Source organism: Anser cygnoides, chromosome 3, assembly GCF_040182565.1.
Source record: "Anser cygnoides isolate HZ-2024a breed goose chromosome 3, Taihu_goose_T2T_genome, whole genome shotgun sequence".
Lineage (NCBI taxonomy): Eukaryota > Metazoa > Chordata > Aves > Anseriformes > Anatidae > Anser > Anser cygnoides.
In genome coordinates this window covers 94,836,507-94,848,982 of record NC_089875.1, presented here as the reverse complement: position 1 = coordinate 94,848,982, position 12,476 = coordinate 94,836,507, and the positions used below count along the sequence as shown (strand labels likewise).

At 42.0% G+C, this 12,476-nt stretch overlaps 1 protein-coding gene across 3 annotated transcripts in view; it reads left to right on the top strand.

The window, feature by feature from the left end:
* Positions 1-4,962: 4,962 nt before the first annotated feature.
* The window catches only part of PHF3 (PHD finger protein 3), a 49,994-nt gene continuing 42,480 nt past the window's right edge, over positions 4,963-12,476 (top strand). Inside the window, exon 1 of one of the 3 annotated variants that reach the window (XM_066994737.1) lies at positions 4,963-5,097. The gene's annotated coding sequence lies outside the window, so the exon portion shown is untranslated. The remainder of the gene's footprint in view (positions 5,098-12,476) is intronic. The other 2 variants (XM_066994738.1, XM_066994740.1) reach the window with 2 other exon arrangements.

Here is a 12,476-nt window from a genome sequence, read left to right as displayed (position 1 = left end):
GGAAGCCAAGGCTAGGAATGGATTTATTGCAGAGCCGAGAGCTGCACAGCCAGCATCCCCACGAGCATAAAATATCTGTGATGTGTAGCTATAGATTCCCACTCATTCAGACTGCAGTCATTGTAGTGTAAAACTGGAGATTAGCAAATTTAAGGTTTATATATAAGAAGGGGCAAAAATGAGGAAAGCAACTTTGGGCCTGGTAATATGATAATAATTACAAATTCTGAGGTGAAAAAATAGGTTAAATAAGGTCATCATATCACACTAGAAATTATTAGTTCAACTGGAGGATTTAGTAGAACAGTTTCAAAGTAGAAAAAGCAGGAGACAGTAACAGGTAACAATGGAAGAGTAGGGAGAAGTTAAATGGAATTTCTCAACTGATTTGAGAACTCCACTTCTGGGTGTATGTAGCATAATGTATAATGGATATTGTATATTTTAATATAAAATATACTATATATATAACTACTTAATAGCATTTGCATAAAACCTAGAAAATGATCAAGAATTGTGCTGATAGAGAAAGATCAGAATGCCATGCATAGTCCTTGTCAAGTTTGTCCAAGAAAGACGAATCCAAACTAAGGTATGTGTGCTCAGTAAGATTTCTGCTCCAACAGAGGATGGGACTTCTAGCAATATCAAATTAAAATTTTATATCTTTGAAGTTCTTTCATTTGATTTTGATTTTCAGAGTGATAAATCATATGTCCTTCATTCACAAACTTATTTATTTATACTGCATTTTTCTTTACCTGTTATTTGCTTTTCTTCTGTGTGGTAGCCTCTTTACAGTCTCTTGGTTTTGTGCTCTGATATTCAGCAGAACAGCCCTACAACCCAGCAACCCCAGCAAACAGGCGTACTGACAGTCTCTATTTCTAGCACCATGCCTGTGCCCCAGCTACTTGATGCAATACCACATTTGTTGGCGGGAAAAAACACTTAGGACAACTTGCTATAGAACAGGAATAGAATGCAGGGATGATTGCTGAACACATGTGCGAAGGAAATGTAATGTCAAGCCTTAGCGGAAAGGCAGAGAGGAAATACCACAAATCAGAAAACAGCCTTACAGGAAACATGTATGAATTTTTAATGCAAGATATATGTACACACTACAATGTATATGTTTTAAGTTAAATGAATATACATATGAACAGTTACTCATCTGAATAAAGTTGTACTTATTAAAAAAAGTAATTTATGCTCTCTCAGATCTCTCTTTATGAATATACAGGGAAAAAAAATATCATAAAACAAGCACTTAGTCAAAATGCATTGTTTTTACTATCATTTAGTACCAAATGATCATCTTCACAGAACATTACAATTAAGGTAAACAGACACTGGAGTGAAATATCAGATACTTAGAGTATTAGTAACTCGAGCAGCAATTCCATAGGCAACTGCCCAAACTTGTTTGTGAATTAAGTCAGTTTTATGTGAGCTGTTGTAGTCTGTTTTCATTCAAGGCTTTTTTTTTTTTTTTCCTGGCATACACCAATCTCTGCCAATAACTGCAACTCAATCTCATCTTCGGGGATGAAATGTCTTTCAGTCTTTAATTCAATTATTTAAGTATTCAACTGAGTAGGTTGTAATAAATAGCTTGTATTATCTGTATATTTCATATCCCCACAAAAACCTACCTGTAGTCATATAATCAATGACTAAACATCCTTTTCTTCAGAACCTCACCTTAGCTCACTAAGTTGTATTGTTATTTTTAAATAAAACTGTTCCTTTTACATTTTTTTCCATGGAACTGAATGATTTTCTGCTTTCCAAAGTATGACATGTTTAATCCAACAATCTGCACAAATTGGAAGGGTGGGTAATGAGGAAAAATAGTGTCAAAATCTATTTATTAAAAAATAAAATTTTCTAAAATGTATATATTCTTAATAAAAAGATGTGCATTTTCAGTATAGGACTTGAAAATGTCAGGAGGTTACTGGCTATTATTGTTCTGCCTTTGGAAAAAAACAGACAAACAGTGAAATTTCTTATTTTAAATTTTAAATTTTGTTAAGGATACTAGTTTGGGAAAATATACAGCTAATAGCTTTCAAATGAACTAACCATGGAGCTTCCCAAACTATTGATACCTGCCAATCCTAGATAATTTGAACAGATACTTTGCTGTTGACATTGGGAAAAAATCACGGCAAATGCAGTATAAAAGGCTGTTATATAATTATTAGGAGGTGCAAATGTAATATGTATGACTTTTCAGAATATGGATACTGGCATAAAAAATAAGCTCATTTAGTGTTGTAAACTTGGAAGATGAATACAACTGCTGCTCTAGTATTTAAATTTCTTTCAGAAGTCTAATTCTGCTTTGCATAACATTCTAAGAAGTTATGTAGGTTACAAAATTAGTGTAACACTTGGGCTTTAAAATAATTTAAATCAAATATCTTTGAGAAAATTCAAATAAATATGCCTAGACAAAAAAAAAAGTTATTGTGAGAGTTTGTTTAAACAGTTATTGGCCTACTGCTACTGCTGTACTGTATCTTGGCTTTTGACTGGATATTTTCCTTGAGCATGGGAGAAACTTGTTAGTTTGCAACCACATCCACTAACTTCTTTATCCAGTTAAGCGTATGTAGCACCAGCACCAGCACCTTTCAACATTTCTACAAATGGAGCAGTAATTAACACTCAAAAGCAAACCATGTTTAATTCCAGTAAGAAATTTGACTGTGTATACCATATTTGCAAAGGTATTGTTTACTGAAAAAAAATACATGGAAGGCAAGAGAAGGCTATAAGGAAAATCGTTCAGGAACCTCTTGGAAAGAGTTATGGCTGTAAAGAGACTTGGAACTATTGGCAAAGAAACTGCCTTCTGCTGCTGCTTTCTCTTGTGTTTAGGGCAGTAGTAGACTGTTTTCTGAAAATAAATAGGTTGCTTTCCAATGGAAACAACTTGCAAGATCTGGAATATTACCAACTATCTCGTGTAATGGGATGACACGATAAAAACATCGCTAAGAAAGATAGCAGATGGTGTAGCTGTAGCTGTGTGTAGCTGATCCGATGTCATTGTATACAAACTTGTCTGCAATACCTATTACATTTTCCTTTGTAGTGGTTTAATTTTTTTTCCTTTATTTTTTGATGTTAAATAAAACCACAACATAGGTGGTACAGGTGAGCAATTCGCTATATATGACAGGCCACTATGATTCTAAAGGGACTGGCATGCTGTGGGTCATCACACAGAGAAGTATATGAACTCTCTTACACTGAGATGAGCCACAGGAGTTAGGTGCCTTTTGAAAGCGTAAAGAAGGAACTGAATAAGGTAATGATCAACAACCAGATTACTAGCAATCCTTTGCTTGGTGCTTGTGGCAGAAGGCTTGAATGCTGGAAAATCTATGCGATGTGTTCGGACGCAAATGTGATAAACTTAATTTCACTTCAGACAGTAATTTCATTTCTTAGTATAATCTCAAGAAAATATCAGAGGCTTAGCACCTTGTTGAAAGCCTTTGGAGAAATGAGCACCATCAACTCAGTAGTTCAGTTTTATGCCATCATAAGAAGGCAATCTTTTTAAGAGATGCCCGCCTTGGAGAGAGAATATTCAAAACTGGAAAAGCAGAGGAAAAGAAATAAAAGAGGATAAAAACCAAACTTGTGGTGATTTGCATAAAGGTGATTTAAGGACAGAGAGAAAAAAGTTTGGGTTAAAAACTGTGGTCAGCAACAAAAGTTTTTGTCTTGTTGCAACTAGTCTGTGCAGTGGCTGAAAACACGAAGTGTATTGCAGTGCTTTAGGTTTAAAGCCCCCTCTCTCAATGTGATGGTGGTGAGATAAATATTTACTGCATTTCAGCCTTTATAGAACCACAAAAGAACATCCATTTCAAAGACTCAGAACTGAGAAAAGAAACAAAGGAAAACCAACCCATTTCAACTTCCTCGCCTTTTTATTTTGTCCTGATGTTGCTTGCACTGCACTGCAAAATGAGGAATATGCAAAGACAGTGTTAATACGTTGTCATCCTGAATATAATTCTATTTTTAAGACTAATATGCAAAGACAGTGTTTAATATATTGCCATTCACGATATCTATTATTTTAAAACTCATACTCAATTTTTTTTGGGTGGGGGGGTATTCAATTTGAAACATGGTATGTGGAACAAAGTGTCAGGATTGCAGATACTGTTCATCATCAGGCTGAAGGAGAAAAATGTATGTAATGTTACAATGCAAACCAGCAGAACAGCCCTTTTCCTGGGTGACATTATGTGGAGACTGGATTACTTCAGGCTCTGATGACCTGATAAAAGCCCCTGTGGTGGGAATTTGCGTGAACATGTCATAGACATGGTGTGAGGGGACAAAGTTACCCGAAAACAAGGCCGCAGGGAAGAAATGTGCGTGCTGAGGGGCAGCATGAGAGCCTCCCAAGGAACGGGCTGCCCAGGGAAGCGGTTAAGTCGCCATCCCTGGACGTCTTTAAAAGACGTTTAGATGTAGAGCTTGGTGATACGGTTTAGTGAAGGACTTGTTAGTGTTAGGTCAGAGGTTGGACTGGTGATCTTGGAGGTCTCTTCCAATCTAGATGATTCTGTGATTCTGTGATCTGAGGAACCAGGACCACCATGATCCGAGCACCCCGACCACCACCACCCCACAGGCGGCGCGCCCGGCTCGCCCCGTCCGGCCCCCAACGGAGCCCCGTAGCTCTCCGTGGGCCACCACCGGGCCGTGCCCCGCTGTCTCGGCCCCAGCCCCGCCGTGGGTGCTGCGGGCGGGGGCCGGCACCCAGCACCCCGAGCGGCGGGGCCCTGACGGGGCCGGGCGCCTGCGCGGCGCCGCGCCCGCCTCCCGGTAAACAGCGCGGTCACGTGAGCGGCGGGCCCGGCGGGGGCGCGCCTACGGGGGGAGCGGGCACGCGGCCGGCGGCGCCAGGCGGAGGAGCCGGAGCCGGGAGCGGGCAGCGGGGGCGCGGGCAGCGGGGCCGGGGGAAGCCGGTGCGCGCTCCCGCGAGCCCTGCCTTCCCTTTCGGCGCGGCCTCCGCGGCCCTTCGTCGGCGGGCGGCGCGGCGCGGCGCGGAGCGGGGTGAGTCACCGCCGGCGGGGCGCGGGCGAGGGGGGCCGGGGGCGCTGGGCCTCGCGCGGCCTCCGCAGCACGGCCGGGCCCGCTGCGGCCGGGCAGGGCAGGGCAGCGCCTGGAGGGGCCGGGGCTGAGGCCTGGCCTGGCCGGGCCTAGCGGGGCCCGGCGCTGCGGCTCGGGCCTTGAGGCCGCAGCGGGCCGCGGGGCCGGGCCGTGGCTCGGGGGCCGGGCCGGGTCCCCTCGCACAGCCGCACGCACCCCGCTGACCTTGCGCAGGCCGCGGCCGAGGCCTGAGCTCCGCGCCAGCCTCCCCAGGGCTCCGTCCCGGCCTCCCAGCTCCGCCCGGCCGGCCCCGGGCCCCAGCAGCCCCGAAGGCTGGGGAGCAAACGGCGATTCGGAGCCAGCTGTTACCCTGCTATTGGCCTGGCCTGCGTGGGGCTCCTCCTCCCGTCCCTCACACTTCGCATCGTCAACGGGTTCTGTGGTTAACTCTTGTGTAGGGTACCCGCTGCGGGAGGCATGGCACAAGAGGCTGGGGGAGCCAGGGGAGGCCTGGTGGCACTGCCATCCCGCCCTTGGGTGACATGGGCTTTCTGGGGCGGTCTGTCCACGCTTCCTCCTTGCTACTGGAATTTAAATAATTAATGCCTATTAGGCTTCAGAAGAGCTACCGCTCACGTAACAACAAGTGTGCTTTCTGTAAAGTGGGGGTACGTTACGGCCATGGCACAAGAGGTTGGCAGAAGAGCACTTTATTTATTGTAGGGTGACCTACGGAAATGGCGTGCAGAATGGAGCATGAAGGTTGGGAACGCAGGGACATGGGGTGACAAGTGTAGCAAACAAATTATAGTTGTGGTGTTGTCCTTTATGGGGCTGTTAATCTGTTAAGTAAGTTCTGTACGCTTGCTGTTGTAAAAGTTGATGCTCGTATTGCTAAACTGGGGAAATACTGTAGGGTTATGTGCGAGGGTTGTAAACATGGCTTCTCTCTGACAACCCCAATTTACAATTTGTTGTGCTTAGTAAATTCATCTGGTAAGGTTTGGGAAATATTCTGCACGGGAGATCTTGAAATCCAGGATTTTAAGATTTCTTAGAATAATTTAACTTTGGTTTTCACGCTTAGTGTACAGCTCACAACAAAGCTGTGGTCAGCTCTCTTTTTGCTTCATCACAAAGCTGCTACTTCTAACTTTGGTTCTGATTTAAAGGTTAGACGTATGAGTATGGAGTCCTAAACACCTAGATTTTTTGTTTCAACCATCATTTTTAGCTATTTGGCCATTTGTTTTATACGGCCATGTTACATTTGCAAATCCTCACGAATTTTACGTAGCTGGATGGAAGGGCATCTAAGTACAAACCATGCCGTCTATATCTAATCCAGTATAGTTATCACAGTGTGGAAGCAGTTGTTAAGGTGTGTCTAAGAAAGCAAAAGCTCAAAAAACTTGTGATTATCTACCATACTTCCGTGACCTCTTCTTAGAAACTTTTTAGAGCTTGGCTCTATCTCATGGCTTAAATGCTACTCGTGTGCAAAGAGCTGAGCATGTGTATGCTGTATGGAATTATTTTAGCTGTTAGTTTAATGAGTCTGTAATTCTTTAATTTTCTTCACATTTTCTGTAATTTTAGTTTTTCCTGGGGAACCTAAATACTGTTGAATCCAAGTCTTAAAAATGTTAAGGGAAGAGAATTTATTTGTAGAAAATAGTAATCTTTCATTGTCTTGCCTATTGTGTCAGAAATGTTGATGGGTAAGGGAATGTTTTTTTTTTTTTTTAAAGGTAGCATTATGAAGTAGAAATGCCAAAGTCCAGTAAACTGGATGTGAGTGTTCATTATATAAGAGCAAAATGAAAAGTATGGACTGCTTGTGGCATGCACCTGAATGGTATCAATATGTGTACGTGGCAGATGTTACGTTTCTGTGGAAGACCTCACAAAGCTTCACAATTAAGCATCTAACTGGTTTTGAAAAAACTAATTCTAATATGTGTTTCCAAATTAATCATTATCAGAGAGGTACTGAAAAATTCAACAAGTGTTACAAATGAAATTATTCTCTCTGGGACTACTGACAAATAATCGATGTAACCTATTACAAAGCTTAATGTTTATATAATGACCATGCTGAAAATTCCTAAAACAATTATTGAGCAATGTGAGGGTGGAAAAGAGTTGAAGAACATAGCAGTAGTCATGGAAAAATAATCTGTCATTAGCTTTTTCTTTTCAGGGAAATGTCTCTTCTTAGTGAGCTTACAAATTCTAGAGGCATATGGAGAGATGTGTACTCTCTGAATGATACAGAGAGGTATAATCTGTGATTATTATTAACTTTTTGGGGATTCACTGATGGGATGGTCCAGTATAGGAAAGCAGTCTACTTCATGAAATAAATTTGAAGGATATCACAGTGTAAAGTCATTTTTTGTGACAGAACACAACTTCAACTTCTAGTGCAGTTTTTTTGTGCCTCTTCTAGCTGTAGAGGGAGAACGAGAAACATGTTTTTGAGGAAAGGTTTTTCTGTGCAAAAGATCTGATTTTGTGTGATATAATTTGATCTTGTATGATTAGGAAAAGGTTTATCTCTGTCTCTTCCGCATTTCTTTGTCTTCTAATTTAATCCTTTGTTTGAAATGTACTTTTTCTTCCTGCTCAGTGAAATGAGTTGCAGTTCTGGTAGTAGAACGTAATTCTTTCGGATAGCAAAGTTTAATAACGAAAAATCTTGAGCTGTCTGACCTTCCATCAAATAATCTGGTAGCAAAGAGTAGGGGATCTGCTGTGTGTCAGCGAGGGGTGCAGCATGCATCTTCAGATTATAGATTTTGGGATGTGCTTATTGCTTGATATGTCAAGACTACTGAGATTTTAGTAACAGGGTGGTAAGATTTGGGTCAGTTGGTGTCTGAAGACTTTAGGGTAAGAGGAGGACAACAAGAGCCATTAAGAGTTAGATAGGCAGTTTTAAATGAGGGGCTAAAATAATAGGGAATTTAAGGAACAGAGGTGGGTACATAGATACTTATGGGTTGACGTTTTTGGTGTATATCTTTGTCAGTGTACCTGCAATGCAGCAATATCGTTGTTACAAATACATTATTTTGGTTACATGTTGCTGTTAGGCAGGTCTTCGGTGTCCTGTTTGAGCGGCTGGTGACCTAGAAAGAGACCAAATTTAATTATTCTCAAAGGCCAAAGCTCAGGAAACCATGTTCCATCCAAGCTTTGTATATTTTTTCTTTTAGAAAGGACACTAATGTTTTCTTTAACAGTTCTGAATACATTTCCGTGGTTATATCACAGTTCAGATGCTCGTAAATCAGAATTGATTGTCCTGTCAGAGATGTTTTGTCAGTTCATTTATTCCTTGATGACTGCCCTAGGTGATGGGATTTCAAACTGTGTGAACCAGAGGAGAAGGTGCATTGGTGTGAGTGTAGCAAAGGGCCAGCATTGTCGCTGACTGTGCCGCCGGTGTATTGTGTAGTAGTGGTGTTTCCTTTTTTATCCCGTGGTGTGTTGAGGCCGTGAGCTCCGTTGGCTAGAACCTCCGTTACTACAGAGGGCCTGGGTCTTGGCTGTGGCTTTTGGAGCTGTAATACCCATAGAAGTTGTCAGACCAAGTACAGCTGCCAACACTTAAGCACAGACTCATGGCAACCTCATTAACTTTCAGTCAGGCGTTTGTGAGCGTACCTGTTACGGTTCCACGTGCAAGGAGGGCAGGAGGATGGCAGTGACGATGGCAGTAATGCTGCCTGTGGGCAGTGCCAGTACTTGGAGCAGTGCTGGTGGATGGACGTCGGGTTGTAGCTCTTGGGACATGGGGTTCCTGGGGTGTGCTGGCATCCCAGCTCTGGTGAGCTAAGGCAGACGTTGGGTATGCTGAATGCTCTTTTAGTTACAGTATTTACCAAAGCACGCAGAAAAGGGATTCCTTTAATTGTATGTGTAGTCAGCTAATTTCATGTCAATTAAGGTGCAATTTCCCTCTGGTTTGCTGGAAAGCTGCTTTTGTCAGTTGTACTATTGTACTAAAATGCAGTTGTGTTTTTGTCAGTACGTGCTGTTGGGTTTCTCTGTGGCAGTGCACTGCCAGCTTTTTACGTTTGTTTTGATATCTAAGAAGCTATTTATCCAAACAGCTCTGTTCCTTTTGTATACTTTTCTGACCGGTGTTCTTAATAGTACTACTTGAAGGAATAAATATAATATGAAAATATTGTTAACTTTCTGTGGAAGTACTGTATTTTTTTTGAAGCATAACCTCTGAGGATTTTTCATAAGCTAGACTTCTTTTAAACAAGTCATTAGAAATACAGGAATTTATATTTTATATGCTTATATTTTAAATATAACTCCTTTCCTGTGTGGAGGAGGGAAGAGGGAAAGTAATTTTTTGTAGCAATCACTTTTAAAAAATCTGTTGTCTAGCAAGAGGTATGTCTGCCTTTCATTGTCAGTCCCTGTGGTTCCTATGCCTTGTGCTGATCTAGTAATGCTAAAGTACTTCTTCTGAACTTGGTATGGTACAAGGTATGCAAGGAATTGAACATCAGGTTCTTGAACCAAGTAAAGCAAAACTTTCATCCCAAGTACTTTACTCGGATGCCCCTCTAGCTTTTAACAATTGTAGAACATCAATTTTTTTAAACTTACTAGGTTTTGTGATGGCCGGATTTTTATGTGAAACCTCACTGGTTATAACCTACAGGGATCTTTTGATACAAAATTTGGATAGAACTTGATCATAGAATCATGCTTCAGAAGCAAACTTTACAACAACTTTTTTCCAGTTCTCTCTAATAACTAGGTAGATGTCAAGGCTGTACCTCGAGTACTGTGTTCAGTTTTGGGCCCCTCACTACAAGAAGGACATCGAGGCCCTGGAGCGTGTCGAGAGAAGGGCTACGAAGCTGGTGAAGGGCCTGGAGCAAGTCCTGTGAGGAGCGGCTGAGGGAACTGGGGTTGTTTAGTCTGGAGAAGAGGAGGCTCGAGGGAGACCTTATTGCCCTCTGCAACTACCTGAAAGGAAGGTGTGGGGAGCTGGGGGTCAGCCTCTTCTCACAGACAACTAGTGATAGGACTAGAGGGAATGGCCTCAAGTTGGGCCAGGGGAGGTTCAGGTTGGAAATGAGGAGACATTTCTTCTCAGAAAGAGCAGTCAGGCATTGGAATGCGTTGCCCAGGGAGGTGGTGGAGTCACCGTCCCTGGGGGTGTTTAAGGAAAGGTTGGACGTGGTGCTTAGGGACATGGTTTAGTGGGTGACATTGGTGGTAGGGGGATGGTTGGACCAGATGATCTTGGAGGTCTCTTCCAACCTTAATGATTCTGTGATTAACTGAAGATGGCTGAGGCCATTACATGCGTGTTTTGAGTTATTTTGTAATAATGCATTTGGTGTTCTGGATGGCTGTGTGGTGGTCTTGCAAAACTGTAGGTATTCCCCCCCGCCCCCCCCCCCCCAATCACATTGTTGAAGAGAGGTTAATTCTGTCAGCAGCCTTGCTATGTATGAAGGGCTGCAGTTCTGCCGGAGCTTTTGTTACTTGCAGCTGCTCTTCATGAAGTGGATAGTGCTGCTTTGGTAACAGGCATTACATAAAGGTTCCCCTCCTATACAAACAAACAAACAAAACCCTCTTGAGAAAGATTACTGTAAGTATATTCAAAGCTCCCTACCCCCCATGCCCCTTATATTTAATGTTAGGCACAAAAAAATTCTTCCAGTAATTTGTGAGTGTTATATCTGCGATGTCACTGGCGAGGTTTGCCATCAGTTTGTCCTGTGCCTATGACTCACATGCTTGCATGATGCTAATATGAAGAAAACACGGTCATTACAGGAGGCTGTTTTGAAGTACTGGATTGTGGCATTTGCAATTATTTTCCTACTCTGGGCTACTCTAGCTCTTGTAGTTTATCCTGTGTAGTATCAGATTGTTGTAGCTATATTGCCTAAGGTTAATAGAAGAGACTATTTAAAAGGGCACAGCACTTCCTCAGTTACAGCCTGCTACTTTGTTTGTTGCCAAGTTTGGATATTATTTTATGAACGGGGAGAAGAATATGGGCTGCTATAGATGCTAGTTGGCATGCTACACACACAGATGCACTGCTTAATAACAAACAAGTCTGTATTTTCTTGTAGGGAGTATTCAAATATAACATACTTCCTCCTGTAAGGCTGTTACCTATGTAAGTAAAGGCACCTGATTTGTCCTCATTTTTCCTTCTTGCTGACTGTTCAGTCAGTAGGATGTTGTGTATTACACTGTTTTCATCATGGTTAGTGTGTAGATACCGTAAAGACTTCGTGCTCTGCAGTGATATACCTGACCACTGTTTCCTTCTGGACTGCCAGATGGGAGAATGAAGAAAGACTGCCATGTTTTTAACAACAAAAAAAAAATTTCATGCTTGTATGTACTTCATGTAAACTTGCGAAATCACAAAACTAAATTGTGAGAACAGGGTTGAAATTGGGGCAAAGCGTTTGAGTATGTGTATGGCTAGGATTTCCCCTGTTGATCATTAAAGCAGAAATATCCAGTTAATAAGTATTAAGAAAGCATACTTACTGCTGTAGTAAGCGTAAGTAGATACCGGGCTCATCTAGCAGCAGGTTGCTGGAATGGGAATCTAGAAACTAATTCAGGCACTACAAGCTGTAAAACCCCCTTTTCTCCTTTTCCTTTAATTAGTGCATTCATTCAAAAAATAAAATCCTGTCTAGTGTGTGGGAGGTGGCTGATAGAGGAAGGAGCTGGAGAGAATTTGTGTCCTTTTCCCATTTCAAGAAGCCTGAACAGCTTTGTGTGTGCCAAAACTGGTCTCCTAGGCTCTCCAAATAATGCCAGACGCTTCTTCATTTTCCTTGCATCTTAGTTACCATATTTATTATAATTATCTCTTTGCACTTGAAATATATGGTCATGCTAAACCCCCGAAGTAGCATTTTGTTGACTTTTTTCATCTGTTGTGTAGTTGTGCTTTCTTATCAGTTGAATCTCTGCTGAAACAGTTGTGCTTCTACTCCATCACAACAAAGTGATGTAGGAAATGGTGAATTTCTTGAGAAATGTAGGTGCTGCCTTTGGCTGCAGTTCCTTAAGTCTTAAGCTTCTTCAAAACTGAAACTTATAGAAGGATTCTGTCTCTTTTGAAGCCATCTGACAGAATTCGCATATACAGTTGGGGTCAAACTTCCACATAAAACTTCATAATTTTATTGGATATAATCATAGGTGAAAAGTAGGGGTAAGACTCTACTGCTTAAAAATAGTTACTTGCCATGAATTGCATGGACAGAAATATAATCCTTCTCAGTTTGGGGCCCAGTATGCAGGCTCCTGAGCTTCCTCTG